Raw genomic sequence first — 12,435 nt, 5'->3', positions numbered from 1 at the left:
AGATATATTGTCTGATGGCAGAAATGGCCTGCCAGCTGCTTTCCTTCCAGTACAACACTAATACCTCCCTGTGCTTCAGCAGATGAACACTGAAAAACAATATATGTGAGCTCGCATCAGGCACAACACGACCCCAACTGCTCCGATGAGATGCCTGCTCCCACCCAGCCTGGGAAAAAGCAGCAATTTTTATCACATTACACTAAAAGACTGTTTGCATTTAAACATGATAAAGAAAAGAAGGCGAGCACAGAAAGCGAGACTAATTGGAAGGCTTGATTATTATCTTTTTTATGTGAATGCAACAGTGATGTAGCTTACGGCAGAAGCCCTGCTTTGACCAGGATGGAGCTGCACCACCCCGTGCCACAGGACAGCAGCACTCGGGTTGCCCTGGAGAGCTGCTCAAACCCATCATTTGCAATTTGGAGGACCCAGCTCAACAGAGGCATGCCGTTTTAATTGCCTAACTATCCTGCCTCCCACGGATGGCAGGGAGCAAGGAAGAGCTCACTCCAAAGTTGGCTGACCTATAGCTGCCGGGGATGGACTGAAGGAAGGTCCCTCTTCACCTACAGGAGCATTCAGAGGGGAACATCTGTCCAGTGGAGATCCCAAGGGCATGCATTTAAAAATCAATAGAGGCTATTTTAATGCTTAATCCAGGAAAGTATCAGCATCATTAGCATCAATACAAACCAAATTTCATTGTGTACATGCACAGGATTTTCATTTTTTCTTTTGTGCATTGATTTAACCAAATATGTTTTTCCCCAGACAGTCTGAAGTCCAAACAGGGCATCTGTAGCACCCCTAATGCTTCAGGCATCCTGCCTGCCTCCATCAGTATATGCTGCTTAAAAAATGAGCCTCTCCACCCCACTGGACCAAATGTTCCAGTAAGAAAACCCCCTCAAAGGTGCAATATCGCATCAACAGTGGCCACCTCCCCACCAGGGCTATGCACAGAAGTGGATTTCTCTTCCTTGAAGGTTTTCACGCTGCGCTCGCCACAAATTGCAACACAAGCTTCTCAGCCCTGTAGGTATTTATACAATGATCTTCCTTTTCATTAAAAATAAAAAAACAGCCTTGCAATTGCAAAGAACTGCTTGAAAAAGTGACCCAAGGGGATCCTGAGAGGCTCAGACACCCTGAGAGAAGATAACTGTGTTTGAATTTTTTAATTTAATTTCATCTGCTGCAGGAGGGAAGTCTGGGTGTTCATATATTTGAGACTAGCCACACTCCAGACATACCCACAAGCACAGACGTACCTTCCCAGCAGTTATCACAGACATGTCACTGGCTCAGAAAGCCACAACGTCTCCCATTTCTGTTAGGGTACAGCACCGCGCTCTGCCCTCTTCTATCCACCAGCTCCCTCCTGTGCACCCACTGCTATCTCAGCAGAGATGCTCCATGGTTTAACACCATCACTTCGTTCACCTTCCTGAGTCTTCGAACCAGTCCTTGATGCTTCTGACCCCTTCCAAGCTCACAGCTCCTTGCAGATGACTTCTTGATTAGGGTTGGAGTCCACCACTCTGGCCAGCAAAGTGAAAGTACCTCTCCCCATCGACATCAGTCCAGTTTACTCACAATCGGAAGCAATGGAGAACTTCACCTCTTTGAGAGTTCCTGAGTCCTGGGGGTGGCAGGGTCTTGCAGAGATCTTCACATCTGCCAGCTGGGCAAGGGTTCACAGTACCGCTGGTGATCAGTGCTTTTGTGACATTTCTTCAAAGCTCACCTCCTTTCCTGGCTTCAGGGCAATGTATGTGACTGACAACAGGCCTGCCTAGTTCTCCAGTGAGAAAGGGAGTCCCCAATACCCCATTCCTTTAGCAGCTTTGAAGCTGAAACACCGCTAGCAGCAGAGATGGTGACTGAGTTTGCTGACAGGAGCCACTCAGGGCTGTAGCTTTCCATTAACCAGCTTGCCAGATTGTTCAACATGGCCCAGACAACACCACTGCTAACAAAGCAGGGCCCAGCAGGTCTAACAGCTTGAAACGCAGTGAGCTGAGCCCTATTCCTCGATTCGTGCTTCCTCATGCCCATGCTATGAGGGTCACAAGCTGGCCAAGTGAAGGCTTCAAGCGGGGTGAGCCATGTTCATTTGGCTTTTGAAGCGGCTAATCAGAGCCTGGACAGCAAAAAAGCAAAGCCAAGCCACTGGCTTGGGGACTGCAACAACATCAGAGCATCTCTGCTGAGACACCCATTGCTCTACACTTTGCCATGAGATGGGGGTCGCCACGAGAATGGGCTGGGTAAAGGTTGTTTTCTGCTTAGCTCTTAACACAAGCACATCCATCTCAAACCCTCCCTACCATGGAACAAGCACATCCAGAACCTCCAACATCCATAACCTCCATCTCAAACCTCTCTCTACAACTGCAGAGAGCCTGCAGGTTTGCTGCCCAGCCACTGCCCTAAACCTTGAAAAACATTTTGTAACACATGTCTAATCTTGGAAGCCCATCGCTCCAAATTAACACTGCAGCTTGGTTGCCCTAAACACACGTTAATGAACTAACTCAAAGAGAGAGTGACCCTGAGATCATCCACAATCTCATCACTGTCCACAGGGGAAGGAAATTAAATAGCTTTTGGATAATAAATCTTCCCAGCATTTTCCAGCACAAGACCCGTAACACTGCAGAGAAAGCTTGAAGAAGCTGCGCATTGGATTTAGGCACCTGAAAACTCCAGATTCATCTCACTACCACCAGAGACGCCACTGGAACAGAAAACACACTGAAATAACTGCCTCTACAGACAAAAACTTTCAAAACTCCATTAATGCAGGTTTTTAGAGCTGGCAAGAGCTACCCATCCCCATCGACTGCAACACAAGCTGTGAGAGCAGGAGGAGGGGAGAAAAAGCATCTTCCAGGCAATCACAGGCATTTTTTGCCCAGCTGAGTGCCTCATAGGGAGAGCAACCCATGCATCAACAGGAGCACTTGAAGCATGCCAGAGCTTTATAAATTCACTTTCAGTAGATTTACTAACACGTCATATGGAAAAGGAATGCGTGCTATGCAAATCCAGCCCCAGACTGCTCCCTGCCTAATCTAGCTTTAGATTCAAATGCTTATTACCATGGCGTCTAATCGGGTAACACGCAATAGACAGGTTTAGTCTGGGCTCCCAGTACTTCAGCTGTGTTCTTACTAACAAACAGAGAGAGAAAAAAAAAAAAGAAACAAAGAGAAAAAAACCCAACACCGCAAAGATTTCAGGCTCTGGTGGAAAGCAGAGAACAAAAACCAGGCGTGGAAAAAAGTATTGACACCTACCAGGCAGATACGCAAACATTTGGCAGCTCACCAGGAACACAATGAACACTGAGTCCTGTTCGCACCCCACAGTATCCGTGCAGGGACGTAGGTGGCTGGTTTTTCAGGGTCTCTCCCTTTCACACTGTGAGACATAACGTGATGCAAGGATCTCACACACCCATGTAGGACCCATCTACCAGCAGTTAGCTCCCAGCAGCACTGAGCACAGCTGGTCACACCATAACCTCCAGACTACCTTATAGATGCCCTGCGCACCCACGCCAGGACCTCCAGAGCCTGTAACACGTGCAAACCAGGAGCTGTTTACTGGTTTGGGCAGGAAGGGGTTCCCTTACTGCATCATGGTCTGCAGCACGATGTGGGGACCATGGGAACGTCATTTCCAGAGGTCACCACCTCCCTGTTTGCTGGCATTAGCCACACCACAGGGCTCAAGCCACAGCCAAGGTAATTTCTGCCCGTACCTGCACCAGGCAAGGTGATTCATTTCACTTTTAAGTTTGTCAAATACAGTTGGTCTGTCCAAGCCATACGTCGCCCCTGGTACCTTCAGGATACCACCCAGATGCCAACCTCTTACCTCCACCATGCAGCTACAGCTGTGCACCAGAAATAACCCAGGGGCAGGGACACAGGACCCACCACTCATGCTTGACAGGCTTTCCTCTCCACCTGCTGCCCATGTGCCATGCTAAGCTTTCCTGCAATGGAAGATGGTGAAGTTTTCAACACCATCGTCCAGCTCCCACCTTCGGGATGCTGAATCCCAGCAGCTTGTCCTCCCCTGACTCCACAACGCCAAATGGCACATAGACCTGCTCCAGCAAAGGGTCAAGACATGCAAATGTTGCTACCAGCCTCTGAAGACCCTACAAGACTGCGTTGACCTTGCTGTGCTACAGAAACCACACTTGGTGGAGTAAGCAGCACTAGGAATACCAACGCTAACAACGAAGAGATTTCCCTCTGTGAACCTAAGCAATATAAGCAACTTTTATATTAAGGCTGCAGGATGAACTTACATTTATTAGACATCAGAGAATTCATGCAGGCGAACATCCCCCCTGCAACACTTATGTGTCTGTGCAGAGTCCTGCAGTGTGGGCTCTCTGGTGTCTCGTAATGTGGTAAATCCAACTAAAGCACTCTTTATGGCTTGGATGTTCATAACATTTATGTGTATTCCCCGGTGTCTAGTACAGACCAAGTTTTCATTGCATCCCTTTCCTTAATAAAAAACCTCCGAAACACCCTTCTAACCTGATGCCTGTTTTGACAAAACCAGCCAATGGACTTGATGAATTGTCAGTGACGGGGAAAGAGGAGCAGATGGACAGACCAACTTTAAAGCTTCCTTTCATTAGGAAATTAAGCTAAAATCATAGGTTAACTTTCAATGATGCACCTTATTACTGAGGAAAGTGAGGCGGCTGATATTCTGCCTCTCAGGCACATGTGCTCTATGCTTCATCATCTACTGAATGAATATTCAATTGTTTTGAAAGGAGAAGGAAAACAAACTCGAAGAAACCTGAGGTTGCAGCTCGCAGTGTTTTCATAAGCCTGTTCAAAGCCCAAGCCAGATTTACCAGTGCCTGTGTTGCTGCCCGGCTGCGTGGGCAGCTGGCTGGGCTCTCCCTCCAGCTCTGCACCCGCCCAGCTCACGGCAGTGCCTGGAGCTGGGCTGGGGGACTTTCTTCCTTGCTCATGTAGCCAAAACGACAGCAGGGATGGTTAAACGAGGTGGAAAGACCCCCTTTCCCACATAGCTTAGTCTACGGCACTGAGGGAAGAAACCCTTTGTGAGGCTCCCCACCAAGGACATGGATGGAGATGGTGGTGGGGGAGTCCTTCCCAGCACCGAAGGAGCCACGCGAATAGTATCTACCTGACCATGGGACTAAATACCCCAGCAGTGTCATACTTATTTGTGAAGCCAAAAAAGAAAGAGTTCACATTCCTGTATTTACAGCCACTACCCCTTCTGGAGCTCTGTCTACAAAACAGCCTCCAGGACAGGGTCATTCCCAGTGATGACTGTGAAGAGGTCGCAGTGAAGAGATTCTTCATCTCACTGTGGCACAGGGACTCATGGGTAGTTTCACACACACATATTTCCAAGTGAAAAAATATTTCAAAGCCTCAGAAGCTGCATTTCTGGAGCTGTGGATAACACACATGCAAAAAGCGTGGTTTGCTTATGATAACCCAGGATGGCAACCCACTTGAGATGTAAAAATAATTTAATGAATAAGTATATTTAGATTTATAACTCCACAGCAGCTTTATTTATAGGGATGCCAATCACTTTTACACAGATATAAAATTGGCTGGCAGAATGCCTTAGACTATATCCAGAAACCCATCTGTAACAAATATAAGCCGTGATATCTCTGCATACGTTTGGCCAAACAATAACGCTAATACCAGCCAGCTTGACTTTAAATGTACAGATGGGCGGGGGGGGGCTCACCAAGTCTGCCACACGGCCAAAGATGGATGAATTTTGCTATCACCTACTATAAACTGGTTGGGGAAAGAACCAGATGAAGGAAAACCAGTCACCGTCTGGGCTGTGTGAATGCTAATACCAACGCAATGCTGGCTGGAGAGCAAGCCAGCATCCAGCTGGCTACAGGTGAACCTCTTTCAAAATGTTTCATCACTGAAATGGGTAGCTATAAGCAAGAAAAAAGACCCACTGGAGCTCTGCAGTATGTTTAAAAGGCAAGGGGATTAAGCTAGGGCTCTTGCATATAGTTTTTTTGATCCATTGCTCAAGACACAAAGCTGGGACAGAGAAAGATGCAGGAGAAATTAACTGAAAGTCATCGCTTGGCTCTCGATCTCTAAGCAGATGAGAATTTCTAGTAAGACTTCTCTCCCACCACTGCACAGGATCTTACAGCTTTATCTAAACCTCCAAATGTCAAGGGGAGACGTTGCTGTTGATCTTCATGGGGCTGGCATTGCAGCATCCCAAGCTACCCTGTGTTGCTGGGGTGAAACTGGGGGCTTTCTGTTGCTGCCTCTCCAGCTCGAGCGGAGACCACCTGGAAAACTGAAAAGTCATGTCTAATTCACAAGAAACAAAAAAACTGCTCTTTGTCCCAGTGGGGCTTCTGGGATCTGGTTGCCTCAAAAAATGGGGCACAATGTGAAATAACAGACTATGGGTAAACTCATCTCATCCATGAAAGCTGCAGTATTTTGGCAAATGCCAAGGAGGAAAAGGTTACTTTGGAATATTACTTTGAATAGCTCTGGGAACAAACCCAGCATTAATTTGCAACGCTTATTCAGCAAACGGTTCGAATAAACCGAGAGGCTTGAGCACACATTCTGACAGCAGTATTCGGTAGATTTTTGCCTCTGCTGCTTAGATAATTTATAAGAAAACAACTCCCAGCAAACTTGATCACCTTCCAGTCCAATGCATGGATTCAACTGACCCTGCCTTGGGGACAAGGTAATGTCTCAAGATCCCTTTGAGCCCAATTCTAATGCCATTTTATACTGTAAACTGTTTACACGCTGGCATTTGCTCTGATTCATCCCTGGAAATAAGTATGTCTAAAAAAGTAATTGATGGAAAGAAAAAACAGAAACCCAACAGCAGTTCCCTCTCTCAAGGACAAAGCAAAGGAAAACAACCAGATGCAGAGCTACGACATCCTCAATCCGAATGTTTTCCAAAACATTTCCAAATGTTTTCCAAAGCTTCCAGCTGAAGCTTTCACAGCTAGGCTGTGGCTCTACCAAAGCCTCGGGCATTGAGTGCGGCATCATGGTGCACTGCAGCGTGTGCCGAGGAAATGGTTGGTGATGACTTTTCCAATGACACACCCGTCAAAACACACCCAAGACCCTTGTGCAGAAAACACAGTGTTTCAAAGAAAAACTGCCTCTGCTTTATCAACAGGGCACCTTCCAACCTGACAGAGCTCGAATGCTACGTGGGCTTTCAGGAAAAGAGAGTCAGTGAATGTATGAGGCTGGATGCCCTCACCTTCACAGCAGGCTTTTGAGTTTATTCCAAGCACCTTAGGAAATCACTCCTCTGCCTCTTATCCTTTGGAGTTATGGCAAATAATAAAATAAAAAATAAAATAATAACAAAACTATTTTAAAAAAACCTTATGGAAAGTAAAGAGAGAAAAACATGCATTTTCTACACTGAAGTAAGAAATGCTGAAGTTCTGTCCAACACCAACAAACATGGGTATTTATGGTTATTACACAGCCAAAACTAAGACAGTTGTGGGAGATGCTGCTCTGAGCAGCTGACCCCAGCCGCAGCAGCGAGGTCTCAGCAGTGCTCAGCTGCAAGAACCAACCACTTCAGGGACCAGGGGGCTGGCACACAGCAGGTCGCTGTCCCCAGCCTCCTCACCCCGCTTCTGACACAACAGCTTCCACCCATGCCAACGGCCTCATCAGAAACGGCAGCACCTGTAAAGCAGAGTCTCAGAGGTCCTTCAAAGTCCAAAGATGATCACCTCTTTCAATTTGCTTCTGGTCACAATCAAAACCCAGAGCAGACTTTCCTTTCTGAAGGAGCCCTCCTATCAACTGTACGTGGGCTTTTGATTAGACCTTTTGTAGAGTTGAAAAAAAAATACTTGCTCAAGGATGATAAAGTCTAGACACTACAATATATTTTCCAGCTGATCCAGCAAACCCAAAAAGCCCTCCCTTGATCTCAGACTGCCACGATCAAAGCCATTATCCCATTCGGAGCCCTTCTGAAACTTTAGCTTCCAAATGTGCAAGTTATTTTTAAAATCTAAACCAGGCCAAGCCTCTTGTTTAGAGTTTTATGAGGAAAACGGGGTGAGCTCCTCCCAAACCTTCCCCCACCACGTCTGGAAGTGGCTGGTGGGCACATGGTGGAGGGTGAGACCAGGGAAGTGGCCCTGTGCCTGGGACACCTCAGTGGCACTCAGTAGCCATGGTCTGCTTGCATGTGTAGAAACAGCCCATCCCCCCAGGGGGACTATGACGTGGGGGAATATTCGCCATCCTTGACTGAGATAAATTATTTTGGAGAGCAAACATCCTTTACATCCCCACCCTTAGGATTTGTGTCTGCCTTTGGCATCCTCTGTCACAGGGGTGTGTTATTCTGGGGCCCAAGAAGAGGAAATAGCTTGAAATATTTCTACAGGAATTAAATAAAACTAAGCGCTACGACTTTCCTTTACCAGGTAGCAGGACACCCAAGCGCACAAAGAACATCCAGTTCTGCACCAAGGGACAACAGGGGAAATAAGGTATTCCAGGAAAAAAATCATTCTCCAGTCTCTTGGAGGAGTGTTTCAGGTGGCTGAAAGAAAAGAGGAAACACACAGCCCTGCAAAAACATAGGAAAGCCAAAGGGGCATCAGCTCTGCCTTAAGTGGGATGCTCAAAGAGAGGCGATGGAAGACCAGCCAGCTCATCCCAGACCAGCCAGTGCCGCGTGGTGAGCACCAAACCTCCTGGTGTGCAGTGGCCTCCGTGGGAGAGGGAACCCGTGGTCAGTCCCGATCACTGAGGATCACGGTGGCCAGACTGGGAGAAGTCAAGGGATGGGTAGTCTGGAGTGATGAGGAATTTGGGGAGAACTAGAAGGGCTTTTTGAAAGCTGCACCTCTTGTGTCCCAAGGTGGACTTCTGACAGGGGGGTGTTCTTCAAAGAGAGATGGGGAGAGGAGGTGACTCCTGCTGCAGAAAGAAGAGAGCAACATGGAGTATGCACATGCTCTAAAGCTATTTAAAAGCCAAATGTAGCTCCCTAGTGAATGTTTCATTTAACTAAGCAGCTTCTAAAGCACAGGACAAACAGCCACATCGCCTCCTTTTCCTCCCAGCATCTGCCTCCATGATGTGCCCGTCTCCCTTCCCCTCCGTGATTTCACTCTCCTCAGTTCCCAGCAGCTCTGCTCCTCATCCCGACCTCTCCCTCTGCCCAAACCAAGCAGATCTACAAAAGGCTGAGTGAAGCAGGCAGGCACGCATCAGTAGGATGGGGATTAGAGACCCACCACGCCATCCGGCATCCCTTGCTGTGGCTGGAGGGGTCATGCCAGGCAGGAGCAATGGCTGCGCTGCTCATCACACATCCCCAGCACTTCAGGAGGTGTTGTCTGAACCTCCACCAGCTTTCTAGCTGGGTAAATGTCAAGGAAAAAAATCAGGTCGACAGCCTTCCTTAAGAATAATTCCCTCAAATTGGATTTTTCCCACGCCCACGCACACCAGAGCAGAAAGACCAAAGGCCACTGGCAAGCCAGTGCCAGCTGTGACAGCCACCACATTGGTCCCAGAGGGGACAGACGATTTGCTGGCATCTCCCCAAAATGTTGCTCGGGAGCTGGGTGAGGCAGACAGGACATGGGAAATATGCCCAGCTTCAGCTCTGCTGCAGCACAGAGTCCAACACACGTCCCAGCGCAGTGGTTCGTCTTTACTCTCCCCAACAAATGCAGAAAGGAGACAGACTTCAACCTTAGCCTCCATGCAAACGTGTTTCACTGGGTCTACTGAAGCCACCAAAGCCCCACAGATCCCAATGGTCCCACCTTGCCCTCGCCCTGGCCCCTTCCCTCTAATGAGCTTCTCCCAGGTAAAGGAGAGCAAGACCCCGCTGCACATCCATAATCCCCGAGAAGGACTAACACAAAAGTTACTGACCTCGAAAATTTATGGTCCCCATCATACAGGAGAGCAGAGAAGCTGATGGCAATAGCTGCTTCTGGATTTAAAAGGATCTAAACCCATCACAGAAGCAGCATGCACCCCAAACCCTCACCCCCAGAGTTAACACAGTGGACACGAGAAATGAGGTGGTGAGGGCAGCTGATGAGTCAGCATCCTGGCACCCAATCCCTACCAACCCCTACCACCCCACTTTGGGAAGAAAGGGAAACCAAGGGAAATAAAGCAAATCCTCCAGCCCCATACTGCCATCAGCGCAACAGCCACCCTCAGCTGCTCTCAGTGATAAATATTGAAGGGAAAACATGGTATGATTCATTTAGGTGCCAAGGGTGGGTTCAGCACTACATCTGCCTCGTTGCAAGGCTTTCCAGCCATCCCATCCTCTTCTGCAGTGTTGTTCTGTGTCTTTCTCATCTCCCATGTTACAAAGATGGGAAACATGTACAGCACTGGTCCTCCTTCCCAAACCAAACGTGCAAATACAGGCTGAAAAACACCCATTTCCAATCCTGGCAAACTTACAAGGGTAATTTACTACCATACACATCCCTTTTTAGAAGGGATACCACCGGGTTAAGGAGTCAAAGGCATAACTGTACAAGCGAAAGCAAAAGCCCTTTATTTCTGTAAAGCCTTTTCTTTTCCCCCTCCTGAAATGTCAGAGAGTAACACAGCTCTTGCCAGTTTAGTGGGGTATACATGAAGGCTTGGCTGAAAGCAACCTCATTAAACTGGCTGGGTCGTTAAGCACCAATCCAAACATACAGTCCTCTGATCACTACATGACCCACGGGGAACCAAAGACAACTCACAATTAAACCTGTGACAATCAGGAAAAATCCTTACAAACCCCCCCAAGCAGAATGCACCAACACCATCCCCACCCCCCCTTCTATTTTTTTTTTATTTACTTACATAAGCAGCATGACAGATAACTTGGAGGAAATCAGATGCTTAATGATTAAGCGACACTTAGGCAGCACTCTGGAAGATAAATACGCCCTTTGGAAACCCTGCAACAAAAACAGAAGGTATAAACAGACAGTAACTAATTATTCTGATTAAATCTTGGAAGACCTGAAATACCCGACTGCAGCAGAACAAAGCCAGTGCACGCCAGGGCTGCTCGCAAAAATAAGTCACACCCTTTTTTAAAAGAATTCACCCAAATAAACCTAAGTGCTTCTGTGTTGTTTTTGTTTGCGTGCATGTTTCTTAAGGTCTACCCTGGAGGGATCCCGTCGCCTTCAGCTAAAATTAGACTTCAAGGAAACCAGGCAAAAGCGGGTGTCTCCAACCTGCGCCGGCACGGCGAGGCTCCCACCATGTGCTTGAGGAGCGGCGCGTCAGGGTTTTTCCTCCCCTCCCATCGAAACCAAAAAGAGAGGGTTTTCTGGATTAAAAGAAATTAAGGAAAATAAATAAATAAGGTGTGCTCCTAGGGAGGAAGGAGGGGACAGCAGGTCTACCCAGCTGCTGGGCTTGGAGGGATCTGAGCTGGGACCATGATGCAGGGAGGTGGGGATGCAGATGAGCCACAGGGACAGGACACAATGGGATGCTTGACCTAGCGGTGAGAGGAACCAGCAAAGCCCACCAGCAGTTCGCCCACCATCGTGGACACAGAGTAAGGCACCTGCTTTATTGTGGTCCATGACACCAGTGCCAGGAGCCTCTGTTACAGCAGACGGCGCACAGAGCAAGACAAGGGGATGTGCTCAGTAGACATTCCCCTACTCTCCTTGCCTTGGAGGAAAACCATCATTTTCCTCCTCCCCTTCTCTCTGCCCTCCCCCCACCACATTAAATGCCAGCAGAGCTCAGGGGAATATTTAATCTCAAACCTCAGTAATCAATCAGTTCACCCTCACGCATGAGAAAGAGTCACAGCAGTAAGTACCAAATCCCATTTCTACCCAGCAATACGACGTTTTAATTACGTACATAACATTTCCCTTTTAACATAAATCCTGAACAGATACAGGCAGCCCCCGGGTTGTGGGTGGAGAAGGACACGGTGCCAGGGAAGAACATGGGGACAGGGGGGAGGAAAGGGAGGAGAAAACATTCTAGCAGTTATTTAAAATTACGACTTTATACTGGCTCCAGTTTGCCACTAGCACAACAGTGCTTTGACCTTGTGTTCACTGTCCAGAGGATGGGCAGCAGCATGGCAAGCAGCAAGCCCATATCCAGCCCTGCCACCAGAAGTTGCAACGGCTTTATCCCAACACACCAGCAAATGCGTGGGAAAATGGGGACAGAAAATGCAAGACGGGCACACATGGAAAGGCTTGGGCCAGGCTGCGATACAAATAACAGCAACAGGCCTCTCCCCTGGTGCTGCAAGACTTACTCCAAAGCTTGTTCACATCAGAGGGAGCCCTTCTAGCTGGGTTTGAGCAGTGTTGGGATCACTCCC

At 48.0% G+C, this 12,435-nt stretch overlaps 1 protein-coding gene across 4 annotated transcripts in view; it reads right to left on the bottom strand.

Moving 5' to 3' along the window:
- The window catches only part of DAAM1 (dishevelled associated activator of morphogenesis 1), a 98,974-nt gene that overhangs the window by 68,776 nt on the left and 17,763 nt on the right, over window positions 1–12,435 (bottom strand). For all 4 annotated transcript variants that reach the window (XM_074820900.1, XM_074820898.1, XM_074820901.1 and 1 more), the window contains one exon: window positions 10,929–11,026. The gene's annotated coding sequence lies outside the window, so the exon portion shown is untranslated. The remainder of the gene's footprint in view (window positions 1–10,928; window positions 11,027–12,435) is intronic.

Source organism: Strix aluco, chromosome 4, assembly GCF_031877795.1.
Source record: "Strix aluco isolate bStrAlu1 chromosome 4, bStrAlu1.hap1, whole genome shotgun sequence".
NCBI classification, from domain to species: Eukaryota; Metazoa; Chordata; class Aves; order Strigiformes; family Strigidae; genus Strix; species Strix aluco.
The sequence above is the reverse complement of the archived record's forward strand: the minus strand, read 5'-3'. Positions and strand labels throughout refer to the sequence as shown.